Source organism: Bos grunniens, chromosome 21 (assembly GCF_055505025.1).
Source record: "Bos grunniens cultivar Pamir isolate PY7600 chromosome 21, Bosgru_T2T1.0, whole genome shotgun sequence".
NCBI lineage: Eukaryota > Metazoa > Chordata > Mammalia > Artiodactyla > Bovidae > Bos > Bos grunniens.
Genome location: NC_141185.1, coordinates 58,742,905 through 58,758,084, shown reverse-complemented (window position 1 = coordinate 58,758,084; position 15,180 = coordinate 58,742,905). Strand labels below are relative to the sequence as shown.

At 39.1% G+C, this 15,180-nt stretch overlaps 1 long non-coding RNA gene across 5 annotated transcripts in view; it reads right to left on the bottom strand.

The window, feature by feature from the left end:
• The window catches only part of LOC147349784 (uncharacterized), a 177,154-nt gene that overhangs the window by 123,811 nt on the left and 38,163 nt on the right, over window positions 1-15,180 (bottom strand). The window contains exon 2 of one of the 5 annotated variants that reach the window (XR_015150517.1): window positions 7,744-7,799. The exons of the other annotated variants lie outside the window; for them this stretch is intronic. This is a non-coding gene — a long non-coding RNA (uncharacterized LOC147349784). The remainder of the gene's footprint in view (window positions 1-7,743; window positions 7,800-15,180) is intronic. 5 annotated transcript variants of the gene reach the window in all.

Below are 15,180 nucleotides of genomic sequence, written 5' to 3'. Positions count from 1 at the left end.
AAAGTCAACATTTATGGCTCAGTCTTTGGTCAAAGGAAAGGAAGCAGGGTAAGGAGTGCTGGTGAGAGTACTCTGAGCTGCATTGAGACTGTTCCCAGGATGGTTCTGAAATAGTCCTTTCTCCCTGCTACTCAGATCAATGATTAACCACTAAATGACAAGGACAATGACAGCATTTTGGAAGGCAGGTTAAAGCTTATCATTTTGATACAAAGCAAGAGAGAGATTGTTGATTGTACAAAAACAGGTTAGTGGTTTCTCTTCAAGTATTTCTACTCAGATTTGCATTTAAACTTGACTCTAGAAATGGATCGTGAATGAACTGAAAATGCAATTTGCTCTTATAAGTTCTTCATTTGGGTCTTTGTTTTAAAAGCAGAAGGGGCCCTATTCTGTCCCTTTTTGGGGGAGGTACTTGGACTCTTTCAATGGGAATCTTCTCATTTCTCCTGAGGCTATAGTTTATTGACTTTAAAGAGCAGTAGTTTAATTAACAGAAGAAATGAAGCCTATTGCATAATTAACTAGACATTTACCTAAAATCAATAATCTAATTGCCACACCTACAGAGGGGATAATGTTTATCCTATTGAAAACAATTCATTTGTATCTACATGTTAACAAGGTGATTGGTGGTTTGTTTAACAGACTAACCTGATCTGTAAAGTGATAATTTATTGAACAATCAATTAATCTTTTTAGTACTACAAATATAAACAAGCAAGGAAGAGCCACAGTGTGTCTGCTTATGAAAGGTCAAGTTTAACAGACCCCCATCTTGAGCTCTTTCTCAATCAGCACAAAGATGTAAAGGCAATGAATATAAATTTTAGTTTCACACTATCCCCTTGGACCTGACACTTTCACAGGGAGACAGTAACATGCAAAATATTTGCAAATACATAAAGTAGTTTAGACCTGTATCCTGTCTTTACAATGAATTCTTACTCTAAATTGCATTTACCTTACGACAGATACACATCAGCCTGTCCCAATGATTCTGGTATACCCAGCTGTATATTCTTACATATTCTCTAGACTTATAGCTCAACAGAAGGAAGAATTGTTTCCTATCTAGAAAAACAGATTATTACATTTATCTAAGACTATGGGTCAATGTCAAAAAGTTTTAAGTTGAATTAAGTAGCCCACAGTCTGCATGCTTGTCCAAAGTTTATTTCAGTTTTTTCATCCTGAATAATTGAATGTGAGGTTTCCCAAGATGTAAGGTACTCCTTGTTTTATAACTGTTTTCAAAGCATTTCATTTCTTAAAATAGTCATAGCCTAGTATGAATTCTCTGGCAACTATCTTCAAATTTGACTAACATTTAAATTCCAGGATTTATACCAAGATAGTCCAACCTGCTAAAAATGTAATTGCTATAATAATTATATCAACCTGTGTCCAGGTATGAAGAGCAATTTAAATATCCTAAAGATTTCAAAGACTTGGACTCAATGTCTTTACAAACTTCATAAAATGGGTGTATATCTGCAGAAGGGCAAACAAGGTGGTGATTATGGAAAAACACAGTATGCCAAGTTCATCAAGTGAAAAAAATTTTTTTTAGGTTTTAGACAAGAGGTTTTAACTTTGGGTTTTAAGCAGTCATTCTTCATTTGGGGTTCTAGAGCAAGGGGTCTAAGATGAAACTGCATGGGCAAAAGTTGCATCTTTATTTTCCCTGATTTCTAACTGAAAGGTACCATTCCCTTTCTTATGAATATGGATAACACATCATAACAGTACTAACAATACCTGTGAAAGGTCACCGAGAGATATCACAGATACGTTCCTATTATATTCTACGTGTTACAGATAACTCAGAGTATTATGTGTGCACAATACATCTTTGAACTATAGTGGATGGGTGGATATGAGACCTGTGACTGCTGCTGCTGCTGCTAAGTCACCTCAGTCGTGTCCAACTCTGTGCAACCCCATAGATGGCAGCCCACCTGGCTCCCCTGTCCCTGGATTCTCCAGGCAAGAACACTGGAGTGGGTTGCCATTTCCTTCTCCAATGCATGAAAGTGAAAACTGAAAGTGAAGTCACTCAGTCGTGTCCGACTCTTCATGACCCCATGGACTGCAGCCTACCAGGCTCCTCCATCCATGGGATTTTCCAGGCAAGAGTGCTGGAGTGGGGTGCCATTACCTTCTCCCCTGAGACCTGTGACTAGATCCCATTATTTACTATCCTAACAAAGAAAAGTGTATATTGTGGTATGATGTTTGTCTTTTTAAACATTTTAACGATGGCTTTTTAAAATGCATTTTTAAAATGTATTTAATGTATCATTTTCTAAGTTTTTTGTTTGTTTGTTTGTTTTTTTTAATGAGAAATTTTCATAGGCTTCATCAGTCTTCCAGAAGAATCCATGGGCAGATGTTTTTGGAAAGACTCCTGGCTTGGCGTTCCATAGCATGGTGATAAACTTCCCTGTATAGTGCGCAAGGCAGACTTGTTCATGGGTCAGGGACCATTTCCCTGGCTGCGGTCTCGGGTTCAGAATCCTTCTTATCCAAGCATTATTACCAACTATGGGCTTCCCAGGTGGCTCAGAGGTAAAGAACCCACCTGCCAAATGCAGGAGCCACAGGAGCCATGGTTTCAGTCCCTGCGTTAGGAAAATCCCCTGGAGAAGGAAATGGCGACTCACTTCAGTGTTCTTGCCTGGAGAATCTCATGGACAGAGGAACCCGGCAGGCTACAGTCCATGGGGTCGCAGAGTCAAACATGATTGAGCACACTCATGCACGCACTAACACCAACTATAGACACAACTATTACTCTCTGATGGCTCCTCTTTCATGCCCATGGAAACTATTTTAGGTGAAGTTTTCTACAAATAATGACTGTAGCAACAGCTATCATTTATTGAGTACCAGTACTTTACATATGTTATCTAATCAGGACTCACCAGGGTCGCATGAAGTGAGTGTTATCGTTGAATAGATATGAAAAATAGCTTAGAAGGGAACAGAGCAGGTTTTCTAAAATCTCTGCTTCTTCCAGTATCCTAAAACCAACAACTGCATTTTTTAAGAGAAGTAATGAGGTCATGTATGTTCATAGACCTTCATATTAGCCAATAAATAAAAACATAAAGTATATATTTTATCATTATCATAATATGTGGTTCTTACCAGCCAATCTTCCACATGGCTTTGTATGACAATTATCTAAGGCTTTATTACTGCTATTGAAAACAAGAAAACTAGATTATCAAGAAAGTCACAGCACCGAGAGTGAAAGGAACGTTCTAGTCAGAAGATGTTGGCATGACTTAAGTCCCTCTTTTTAGCACCACTTCTGTGCTTAGTACTGAGATGTCATGGAGTTGAATAAAACTATTCCTGGGCCTTCAGGGGACTCATAAGTGTAGGAGAGATGGCAAAAAACTACCCGAAATAAAAATAAAATGATAGATCTGAGGTTTATGGAGTAAGCCATATGTCAAATGCTTTTCTGAGAGATCTCGATATACTAAGCCACTTAATCAAAATAGTTTCAAGAAGTAAACACTAACTTTCCTCCTGTGTACAGTAGGGAACTAAGGCAAAGAGAGGTTAGGTTAGTTGCCTGAGGACACACAGTATGTGGTGGCAGAGCTGGGATTCTGACCAGGGCTCGTGCTCTAAATCCCTGTCACTCGTAATGAACCAAATGTTCCTAGTGCGGTGGCACCAGTGATGAAGTAAAGATGGATTCTGATTGAAAAACCACCGATCATTTTCTCAGCCTGTGTTATATACACTTGAACACTCATCTGAGTCACCTGACTTAGGAGATATTACCGAGTCTCTGCTACGATAGTATTAGCCACTTCTGACAATGCATCATCTCTATTGTTACAGAGATTTATAACCATTTTGGATTTGACCTGTGAAAGCAAAGAGCCGATTAGGAGGATCAAAGGACAATTTGCATTTTGCATAAATATTAAAAATTCCCATAAACATTTTCCATTGAAAAAGTGGCCAAAGCACTTATTATAAATAAGGAGATTATCACCCAGGAAGAAAAAAGTCCCAATGACTTTGGGAGGTAAATATATGCATAGTGGGGTCCCCTTCCACATTCGTATACATTGATTTTTTAATATAAATTTTTAAAATTCTGGAGATACACTTAGAATAAGGATAGAGCAGTGTATGATTTACTTATTCACATTTTCAGGATTTTTCTATTATATTATACTTGGAGGTAAGAGAACTTGAGTCCAAACTAATGTTTTGCCTCTTCATTGATTCTCAGTATAAGAATTTATTTTTCTAGAACTTATTTTTTCTTGAGAAATCATTTCTCTACTCAACCAGGAAGGGTTTTGTTTTTTTTTTTTAATTTATTTTATGCTTGTTCCTAACATACTTTAAAATATTTAAATAATTTTGGTCATCAGGATGCCTTTTTAAGATGCATGTTCTTCGTTTTTTTCATTGGGATTCTAAAGTCATCTATTTTGACTATACTGCTACTATTATCCAATTTATGATTTTTCTTAAGAGTGTACTCAGTAGAATGCCCTGTGTGCACGCGTGTGCTTAGTCACTCAGGTATGTCGGACTCTTTGCAACCCCATGGACTGTAGCCCTCCAGACTCCTTTGTTCATGGGATTCTCCAGGCAAGAATACTAGAGTGGGTTGCCATTCCCTTCTCCAGGGGATCTTCCTGACCCAAGGATGGAACCCTGGTCTCCTGCATGGCTTCGGAGTCTTTACTCTCTGAGCCTCCAGGGAAGCCCATAGAATACCCTACTAGTGATAAAAGACTAATTTTCTATCTTGACTCAGATGGGTCCTTCAGGAGTCTATGTTCAGGATATATACCAGAGTAAGAGTTATAACATATTTCAAGTATTGGAAAGAAATAGAGTTTACTCATGTCTAAATAGGTATCTATTTCTGGACCAGAGTAAAATGTGAGACCCTCCAAGGTTTAGTGTTGAAATCATAACAAAGAAATTAAGCAAAGGCCTGGTAAGAATTGGACCAATGAGCAGGAGAAGCCAAGTGAAGCCAGAGCAAATAACAGATTGGCGCCAAGTCTGAAACGAGAGTTTAGAACTGAGGAGATCAAGCAAGACAAGACAAATTTGCACACTGGAGACCCAAGCAAGTTTGTCCAGTCAGGATTCCAGAGTAATGAAGCCTTTTTTCAAAATCTATAGATCACCTCATGAGAATGTCCCCTTGACGAATACTAAAACCTTTGTATTAAACACTCCCCCTACTTTCTTTTACTTCGAATTCTCCTTAACCTATCAGGACTCCTCACACCTTTGCTGGAATCGAACTCTGCAATTTCCTTTTGCTCCTTGAAAGTGGACAAAATGTAGATTTCTGATATTAAAGAAGCTAGGGAAAGATCCAGGAGGGAAGAGTCAGCCCACATAGGTAGACCATATCACTTTTTTTTTTTAATCATTATACAGGGACGAGTTATCATTGAGATTTCTTTTAAAACAGAATTCTTACTTTACCCCTCAAACTGCCGTTGATCGTTTGTTTCCAATAGTTTGCCCGTTATCAATTCTGGCCTTCCAGTTTTCAGAGGACTGATGTCTTAATGCATTTAACCCTTTCTAGGTTTTGCTTCTTCATCTCTGTTTTACTTTTATTCTATTGGACTTTAGCCATACACAAACATCCCAGCTAATCTTTCCAAATTAGCACAGCACCGGCTCTGGAGGGTCTCATTAGATGTGCAGCTGAGATTGATCAGATCTCATTTGCCTAATATGGAGCCTAACTTTGGGCACCTGGCCCTTGCGGTGGGGGGTAAGGGAGAATAGGAACGGGTCTTTTGTCACTGCTATGCAGACTCACTAATTTGCTCCGCCTAATAAAATTACAAATGAATACAGCTTTATTCACACTGCCTTTATAGGTTATAATAACCTTGGTACCCCATAACCTCCTGCTAGCTGAATTAATCAGATCATATTAATATTTCTTCTTACTTTCTTCTAACTGGTTCTTCTCTTAATTAAAGGGGCCAAAGACGTAAACAGGGTGGGTGACTAGGAACATGGCGTCAGGTTATAAACAAGGCTCATTAAAAAGATGGATGTGCAAGCCGACTGCAAAAATTGCTTACTTCGCAAGTGTACATTTTGTAATTTCCTGACGACTAAAAGAACTAATGCCAGACCCCACCCCCTCCCTTTTTTTCACATGTATAAAAGATGATAATTTTTGAATGCCGGGGTGGGAATGGCAAAGCCCAGGAACCTATTCATCAACGAGAATAAGGTCTTTCATATTATAAAACTCCATTCCTTTCCGATGAGCCTCCAAATGTGAAATATATTCGAAAGTGGAGGAAAGGAAACAAACAAATAACAAAAACAGTTAGTGATCTAAGAAGAAAAAAATAGATGAGGAACTTTAAAAAGAGAACATTAACATGTATTAAACTGGTTAGATTTGAAAGAGAAAATCAGGAATTTCTTAAAAGATAGATAAGTCTTCTGAACTTGCAAATATCCGAGGATGCATAGGATCTGGACACGTGGTCCTGGACACACAGAGTGCAATGAGAGCTTGATGTTTATGTGTGAAAACAACTGTCGAAGTGGACAGTCCACGATACGAAGCTTACACGAAGTTTTAAGGGCAACAGTCCAGTAGAGCTTGAGATGGTATGATTTAGGAAATTTAATTCTGGTGTCTTTTTCACTGTTGTAAATACTTGGAAGCCAATCATGCACTGAAATGATGGCGCACCTAGACAATGCTGATAAATAAACAGGTTCACATAGATGGAATGATTTTTTAATATTATACATGTATTAGATAAAATGTATACATTATGCATATTATGTATTTATAATATATAAATATGCATATGTACAATATATGTTTCTATTGGTATACTCACACAAATTTAGAGGCTCATTCAGTTACAGTCCTGGTTTTTGAAACTTTTGCTCACGTTCACTTGCCCTAGCAAGAAGGCACCAGCATTTTTATTCTCACAGCAATTACCAGCAAAGCCCAAGCCCATGGTTTCCTGTCCTTCCATCTCCCTTCTCGACAAAAGAGAAAGTGATTCTGACAGGTTGATGCACAGCATGACCAGGCAAGACCCCGCTCCTTCATGAATAAATTAGAGATGAAAGTTTAACTGATCCCCTTGCATTTTTATGGAGGGACCTCATCCTAATTTACCTAAATGCTTTGAGTAGAAGGAAAGAAAATGTAAGAGGCTAAGGTGGAAAGGTTAAAATCCGTGTTTAAATGGAGGGTTTTTTTTTTTTTTTTCAACATACCACAACACATGGATGCCTGCAACTATCCTGATGATTCCTTACTCAAATGTTTGAGGCAGAAACCGAAGAAAGGAAGATTTTTTTTCCTGCCACTATTGCTTTTCATATGAGCTGCTGCAGGTGTGACCAATAATTCTTAGTTCAAGAAATCCAGTTCAGATAAGTTGTATATAAAAAAATATAATGCAGGATTGGAGACTCTGAACAATCTGTATTTAAGATCATTTTTCTCAATGGAGCTCAAACTCTGTGCAAATGATATATTTTTTTTCTCCTTCAAGCACTTCTAGGATATGCTTCAGCAAGTGACCTATTTCAGTATGTTCCTCACCAATGCATTTTTAGTACTAGGTGGGCGTACCAGGAGATGGTGGGGTATGGTCGAAATATACGGTTTTCCCATATAGGATCAGACCAGTGGGCTAATGGTTTTGGAATCCTCCCTCTGGCGGTGGCCATTACCTGATGCTTCAGAAGCCAGGAATGAATTTGCACGACCCCAGCCCTTCAGATGTCCCCTGTGGAAAAATAGGAAATTGGCAAGGAGGATCATTTCACGGATGTGCTGAAGTTGTCATTCCTAGAAAATCTCTGACTTCAGCTCTGTGCCTGGTGAGTTCACCTACAAATGTCTTCTGAGCTGTTGCTGTTTGTAGTTGATCGTTTTATAGGGAGAAGAGCCCTAAACTCATTCTTAATCCTTCTTGCCTTTGGCTCTTGAAAAGGTTGCTAAACACTGAGAACTGATAATATTGGGATTGAACGCACAAACTTGTCAGGCATGACTGAAACCATGAGGGAGAATACTTCTAAAGAAGGGTCAATGAAGAAAATTAAATCATTTCAATCACTTATTTTTTTAAATGGCGGTTTAATATTCAGCTGTAAAACAACCGAGGAAAAATAGAGGGCACATCTCTTCATTTTGTAATTCCACTATTCCCTTAAAACTTAACCAGATATTCTTAAGGTTTAAATATGTGCTTCGTGTGTTAAATGATGCTTTCTTAACATAAAATCATTTTGACATCTCATTGTACTTTGTCTGAATAAGGAAAACTCTAGTCCATGGCACACCACATAAACATTTTTATAGAAAGCCTTTTGATTTTACTTAAATTTTTTGTAATTGCCATATGTGTTTCAAAAATAAATAAACCTCAAGGACAAAATATACTATTTTCATCCCAGTGATTCTGAATTTTAATAACCATTCTAATTTAGTATTAACTAAAAGCTTTATTAAAAACTAAAATTATTTCTGTTTCATAAAAATAATTGTGAGACACAATAATTTCACATTGTGTTTTTTGCTGAAATGACTAAAGTTTTGGAAATATTTACCACGATCCACCATTAAAATTTCTGACAACACCTTAATGAGCTTTTGGGAGCACCCAAGATGATTTCTACTAAACAGAAGCACAGCATTTTCAGAGTCCTGCAGACTTGCTGTGTATATTTTTCTGAATTAAAACTTTTTTTTCTCCTTCTCTGATCATCTTTCTGCAATAGATTGTCTTTCTTTCTCTCTCTCCATTTGTCATTAGAGGAGTGTAATTTCAAGACCCTTTTATTCTATTTGCAACTTCCTCTAAACAAAAAGACACAATAAATAAACACAGGAGATAAGACAGTTCCCCCTCTCACCCCACCCACTCTTTTCCCTTGAATCTCTTGGGCCGCCAGAACCACTTTAGTCCTTCAAATATTGTCCTGAATTAGTATCCACGCTGATACAGGAGGCAAGAGCGTATGATAATAACACCAAATGGGGTCCCAACTGTAATATGTGTATTGATATATATTTTTCCAGTACTTTTGGCAAACCTATCTTGCTGACTATACTGATGAAGGTTGCAAGTAATTGTGTATGCGTTTCTGTGAAAGATAAATGACCTTCCTTCCCAAGGACGCTTGGCCAGGCCTTAATCCTGAGAGTGTATGTGTGTGTGTGTGTAACTGTTTTTTTGAAGGCCTGACAAGGCATCTTGATCATTTCCTCATTTTGAGGCCTACCCACAGCCTCGCACACGGCCCCCCTCTCTGAAATGTTATTATTCTGTCATGAGGCCTTCTACGGCCAGGATGTTACTTCATTTCCACGTTTTGTCTCAGCCCGAATGTGAATGATGCTCTTTCAGCAATATACAGCCGCTTGAACTCCCCGCTGCTGGCTTACATAAATATACAACACCCGTCTCGCCCTATAACTCACGTTAGGCCTGGAAAAATAGTGACTTCCTTTATTGGTCAGATTCTCTCGCAATTCCCAACAGCTGTACATTCTCACCTCTGGGGATCCTTATCTTCAAGTTTCCATTTGTCTCAGCACTATTCCAGTGGATTGCCAATAAAAATGATTCCCGTTTTTATAACCCTTGAGAACACAGGAGCCAGCTTTCCAGAGAACCCGATCCTCCCACCCGTGCCCCCCACATACACACACAATCAAACAAACAAAACCTTCTTTCGACCTACCAAAAAAAAAAAAAAAGATGTGTTTTGTGTTTAGGAGAGATGGCCTTAAAACTGAGCAAGTTGGAGGGTTCAGGAAAATGTGAAGTGTAGTTCTGAAACATTAATTATAATCCAGAAAATCTGTATTTTTCTTCCTCGAGAGAACAAATTGGGAAATATGGCATGTAATCATTAAAATAACACATGTTCAGAGGTGTATTTAATATACATAGAGGTAAGTAACTGTATCAAAAAGGAATACCACCTTCATATTACATTAGGAACTTTATCTTTGCTAAGAAAACCTAGTCACTTCCCTGTGCCTCTAAACTGAAAGGGATTTTAAAACTGCGTGGGTTCTTTGAATTTAATATTAAAAGAGATGAGGTAGGAAAGAAGAGTGCTTTTGAAATGGAAATTTCTATACACTTAAATGGTAATATAATGGCTGCTGGCTGGTGGTTCGGTTGCTAAGTCATGTCCAACTCTTGGGACCCCATGGACTGTCGCCCACCAGGCTCCTCTGTCCATGGGATTTCCCAGGCAAGAATACTGGAGTGGGTGCCATGTCCTTCTCCAGGGGATCTTCCCCACACAGGGACTGAATCCAGGTCCCCTGGTACAAGCAGTATTCTCACTGCAGGTGGATTCTTTACTGACTGAGCCACCAGGGAAGCCCAATGTAATGGTTAAAGGCACTTAATGTAGTTACTGATGCCAGTGAGTGATGAACTTGAGGGAGGGGTCTGCTATTTAGTGCTGGGGAATTTGGGATAACTTGCTACTTATCTCTGAGTCTCAGTTGCTACATCTGTCAAATGGGGGCTAAGTTTCTCCCTCTCAAAATGTTTTGAGAATGAAAAGAGATGCAATAACTAGTATAATTCAAAGTGCTCTCCAAATAGAAGATCTATGTTATTTTATTCCCTCCATAGTTAAGTTGTGGTTACTCTCGGCATTTCTGTTCTGGAGGAGTAGGGCCATGAGATAAAAAGCATGAGCAGTGTCGGTAGCAGTATCTGTTCCACAAAACCATACACTCAATGGAAGGGCAAGAACAGTAAATATTAATGTGTTAAAGCTACACTTAAAAAAACAGAGATGTGGATTTAAGAAACAGAGAAATGACCAGATTAAAATGAGTGACACCCCGCTCTTTTATGACCTCACAAGTCTCCATAAGAGGAAGCAAGATGATTGCAGACATATAGCACATGTTCAGTTCAGTTCAGTCACTCAGTCATGTCCAACTCTTTTCAGCCCCATGGACTGCAGCATGCTGGGCTTCCCTGTCCATCATCAACTCCCAGAGTTTACTCACACTCATGTCCATCAAGTCAGTGATGCCAGCCAATCATCTCATCCTCTGTCTTTCCCTTCTCCTCCCGCCTTCAATCTTCCCCAGCATCAGGGTCTTTTCCAATGAGTCAATTCTTCGCATCAGGTGGCCAAAGTACTGGAGTTTCAGCTTCAGCATCAGTCCTTCCAATGAATATTCAGGACTGATTTCCTTTACGAGGGACTTGTTGGATCTCCTTGCAGTTCAATGGGCTCTCAAGAGTCTTTCCCACAGTTCAAAAGCATCAATTCTTCGGCACTCAGTTTTCTTTATAGTCCAACTCTTACATCCATACATGACCACTGGAAAAACCATAGCTTTGACTAGACAGACCTTTGTTGGCAAAGTAAAGTCTGTGCTTTTTAATATGCTGTCTAGGTGGGTCATTACTTTTCTTTCAATGAGCAGGCACCTTTTAATTTCATGGCTGCAGTCACCATTTGCAGTGATTTTGGAGCCCCCCCAAAATCAAGTCTGTCACTGTTTCCATTGTTTCCCCATCTATTTGCCACAAAGTGATGGAACCATATGCCTGATCTTAGTTTTCTGAATGTTGAGCTTTAAGTCAGCTTTTTCACTCTCCTCTTTCACTTTCATCAAGAGGCTCTTTCGTTTTTCTTTGCTTTCTGCCATAAGTGTGGTATCATCTGCATATCTGAGGTTACTGATATTTCTCCCAGCAATCTTGATTCCAGCTTGTGCTTCATCCAGTCCAGCTTTTCTCATGATATACTCTGCATATAAGTTAAATAAGCAGGGTGACAATATATAGCTTTGATGTACTCCTTTCCCGATTTGGAGCCAGTCTGCCATTCCATGTCCAGTTCTAACTGTTGGTTCTTGACCTGCATACTGATTTCTCAAGAGGCAGGTCAGATGGTCTGGTATTCCCATCTCTTGAAGAATTTTCCACAGTTTGTTGTGATCCACACAGTCAAAGGCTTTGGCATAGTCAATAAAGAGAAGTAGATGTTTTTCTGGAACTCTCTTGCTTTTTCAATGATCCGACGGATGTTCACAATTTGATCTCTGGTTCCTCTGCCTTTTCTAAGCCCAACGTGAATATCTGGAAGCTCATGGTTCACATACTGTTGAAGCCTGTCTTGGAGAATTTTGAGCATTACTTTGGTAGTGTGTGAGATGAGTGCAATTGTCCAGTAGTTTGAGCATTCTTTGATACTACCTTTCTTTGGGATTGGAATGAACACTGACCTTTTCCAGTCCTGTGGCCACTGCTGAGTTTTCCAAATTTGCTAGCATATTGAGTGCAGCACTTTCACAGCATCACCTTTTAGGATTTGAAATAGCTCAACTGGAATTCCATCACCTCCACCAGCTTTGTTCCTAGTGATGCTTCCTAAGGCCCACTTCATTTCACATTCCAGGATGTCTGGCTTTAGGTGAGTGATCACACCATCATGGTTATCTGGGTCATGAAGAATTTTTTTTGTATAGTTCTTCTGTATATTCTTGCCACCTCTTCTTAATATCTTTTGCTTATGTTAGGTCCATACCATTTCTGTCCTTTATTGTGCCCATCTTTGCATGAAAAGTTCCCTTGGTATATCTAACTTTCCTGAAGAGGTCTCTATTCTTTCCAGCATGTGTTGGCAGATGGAATTCTAGGGGTAGCTTTGTGCCCAGTGGAAAGTGATGATTTCTTATGAAAACTCTGACTTCTGGAATCATTTTCCTTTCCTGCTCCCACTGTTCACCATTGCCCCAAAGAAGGAATGGTTACCTTGGAATGTAACCTAGCTGTGTTCAACATAGTAAACCCACCCCCAAAGACAGCTCCCAAATTAACTAAAATTATCCTTTCACCATTTACTGCTCAATACATCCCAGAATACCTTGGCCACCTGATGCAAAGAGCTCACTTATTGAAAAAAATCCTGATACTGGGATAGATTGAGGGCAGGAGGAGAAGGGGACGCCAGAGAATGAGACGGTTGGACGGCATCACTGGCTCGATGGACATGAGTTTAAGCAAGCTCCAGGCTATGGAGCCAGGGAAGCTTGGTGTGCTGCAGTCCATGGGGTCGCAAAGAGTTGGACACGACTGAGTGACTGAACAACAACATCCCAGAAATGTAAAGGTTCTTCCTTCCTGCTCTGCTTCCTTGGATGTACATGCAAAAGTTGCTTTTTATACGTTCTCCTTGACACTCTCATATTAGATCCAAATCTCCAAAACTGTCTCTCTGAATGGGAGGTGATTGTAATCTTAGAGCCCACAACACTGAGCAGCTCTGTCTTCTATTGCCTATTACCTCAAACAGCTGTGGGTAGAACTTAACATTTTCTTAGGGTCAAATGTTCCCTTGTTGGTGGGGAATTTTTTCTGCTCTAAATGAAATGTTACAAAATATATTTTCCCCCCACAAAGCTCTGGAGCTGTTTTATTTATCTGACCATTCTGAGGACTGTAAAACACGCTGTTTCACGTTGTAACATAAGCTCTTTTTTAAAGTGTGCCCTGAGTATTTGTAATTGTTATCAGGCCCAGATGTATCCGAGTGTCAGCGTGAAGCTTGGGTAGTTGGCTCAGATATACAGAACATAATTAGCTCAAAGGCCTCTGTGCTAAGTTTGTGGTAGGAGAATTGCCTGGGAATAACCATTTGCTTCTCTTCCCTCCTCTTCTCCCAGCAACTCCCCACAACCACCCCCCTAAAAAAAATTGTGGCAGATTAGACTCTCTTTTTCCTGAAACTGAAGCTGTTCAGAGAAGTGAAAATGTATGTCTCTGAGATTTTTGAGTGAGAGAGAGAGAGCCAAGCAAAAGTTAGCTGGAATAAAGAAGCAAGATGAATAAAACCTGGGACTGGAAGGAGATGGGTTTAGAGGGTCTCAAATAGAAAATGTGAGTGTTAAGCCTGTGTGCTTGAAATCCCAAATCATATTATTTTTCTTTCTTCTCCATTCAGTTTTCTCCTTCTATACCTTCAGTGCTAAAAACTAGATCCAAGAAGGGACATTTACATTTTATAGGCAGTATTTCCCAACCAGTACTCTATCCAATCTGATATGATGCAACCAAGGAGGGGCATGGGCTAACCAGAGTTGCATTCTTCAGAAAACTGATCAGTATATTCGTTTCAGAAAAAAAGGGCAAAACCAAACAAAAATAGGTAAGTCGGTTACCCAACGCAGTCCACACTGGTGAAGGCAGCATAATTCCTTCCTGACCCTTGCAGGAAATCAGTTTATGCCCTGAAGCATGAAATTTGATTGTAATTATTTTAGCTTGCTCCGCTACATATGTTATTGATGATCTTTCCTAAAAATCACCAGCCTTTTAGAAATGCTGCCATAGTACTTGACTCAGTGACCTGTAAGGTATACATAATAGAAAATACACCATGCAGGGTTTTGCTATTGATTGTTCCACAGAACATGCTTCCTAAAGAGCGAAGTACCCATGTTATTCGACAATGGTATATAAAGCAAGACTGTGTTTACAAATGTCTAAATATTTATAAAATGTGCAAATTCCACAGGCATTAAACCAACAGCCTGGAAATCTTGAGTGTCTTAAAAACTCAAAGTTCAAGTTCAAGTAGACATTTTGCCCTTAACTTATAAAAAGCTGTGTGTGTGTGTTTTCTTTTTTTAAGTTCACTGAAGTAATAAGTTGAGATAATTATCTTGCTGATACAGATTTTCAAACCCATTGCTGAAAATCCACATTGTGGTGAAGTCATATGCACATAACAAAGTTCTAAATAAACTTTTGATCCCTCACTTTGCTTTCCTGCTCAATAAATGAGTAAAAAGGCTAGATATGTAAATAAAGAATAAAGCAATCAATAAGCCAGGTGGTACAAAATTTGAACTTCCTAGCGGTGGTCCCTGAGTCCCAGCGTGGAAACTTGTGATATTTATGTCTTTGCTGTGGTATGTATGGGCCTGGTGGCAGAACTAGTCTCCTCTAGCAGTGTCTTATCTTAAGAAAATCATACACTTGTCTTGGAAGGCAGGAAAGTTCTTTTTCATAATACAGGAAATGCATGACAGCATATATAAGTTTTCTGTTATTTTTCTCTTTGGAGAATGTTGCCTTCTGTTCTGAACAAGAAAACCTAATTATCCCCTGT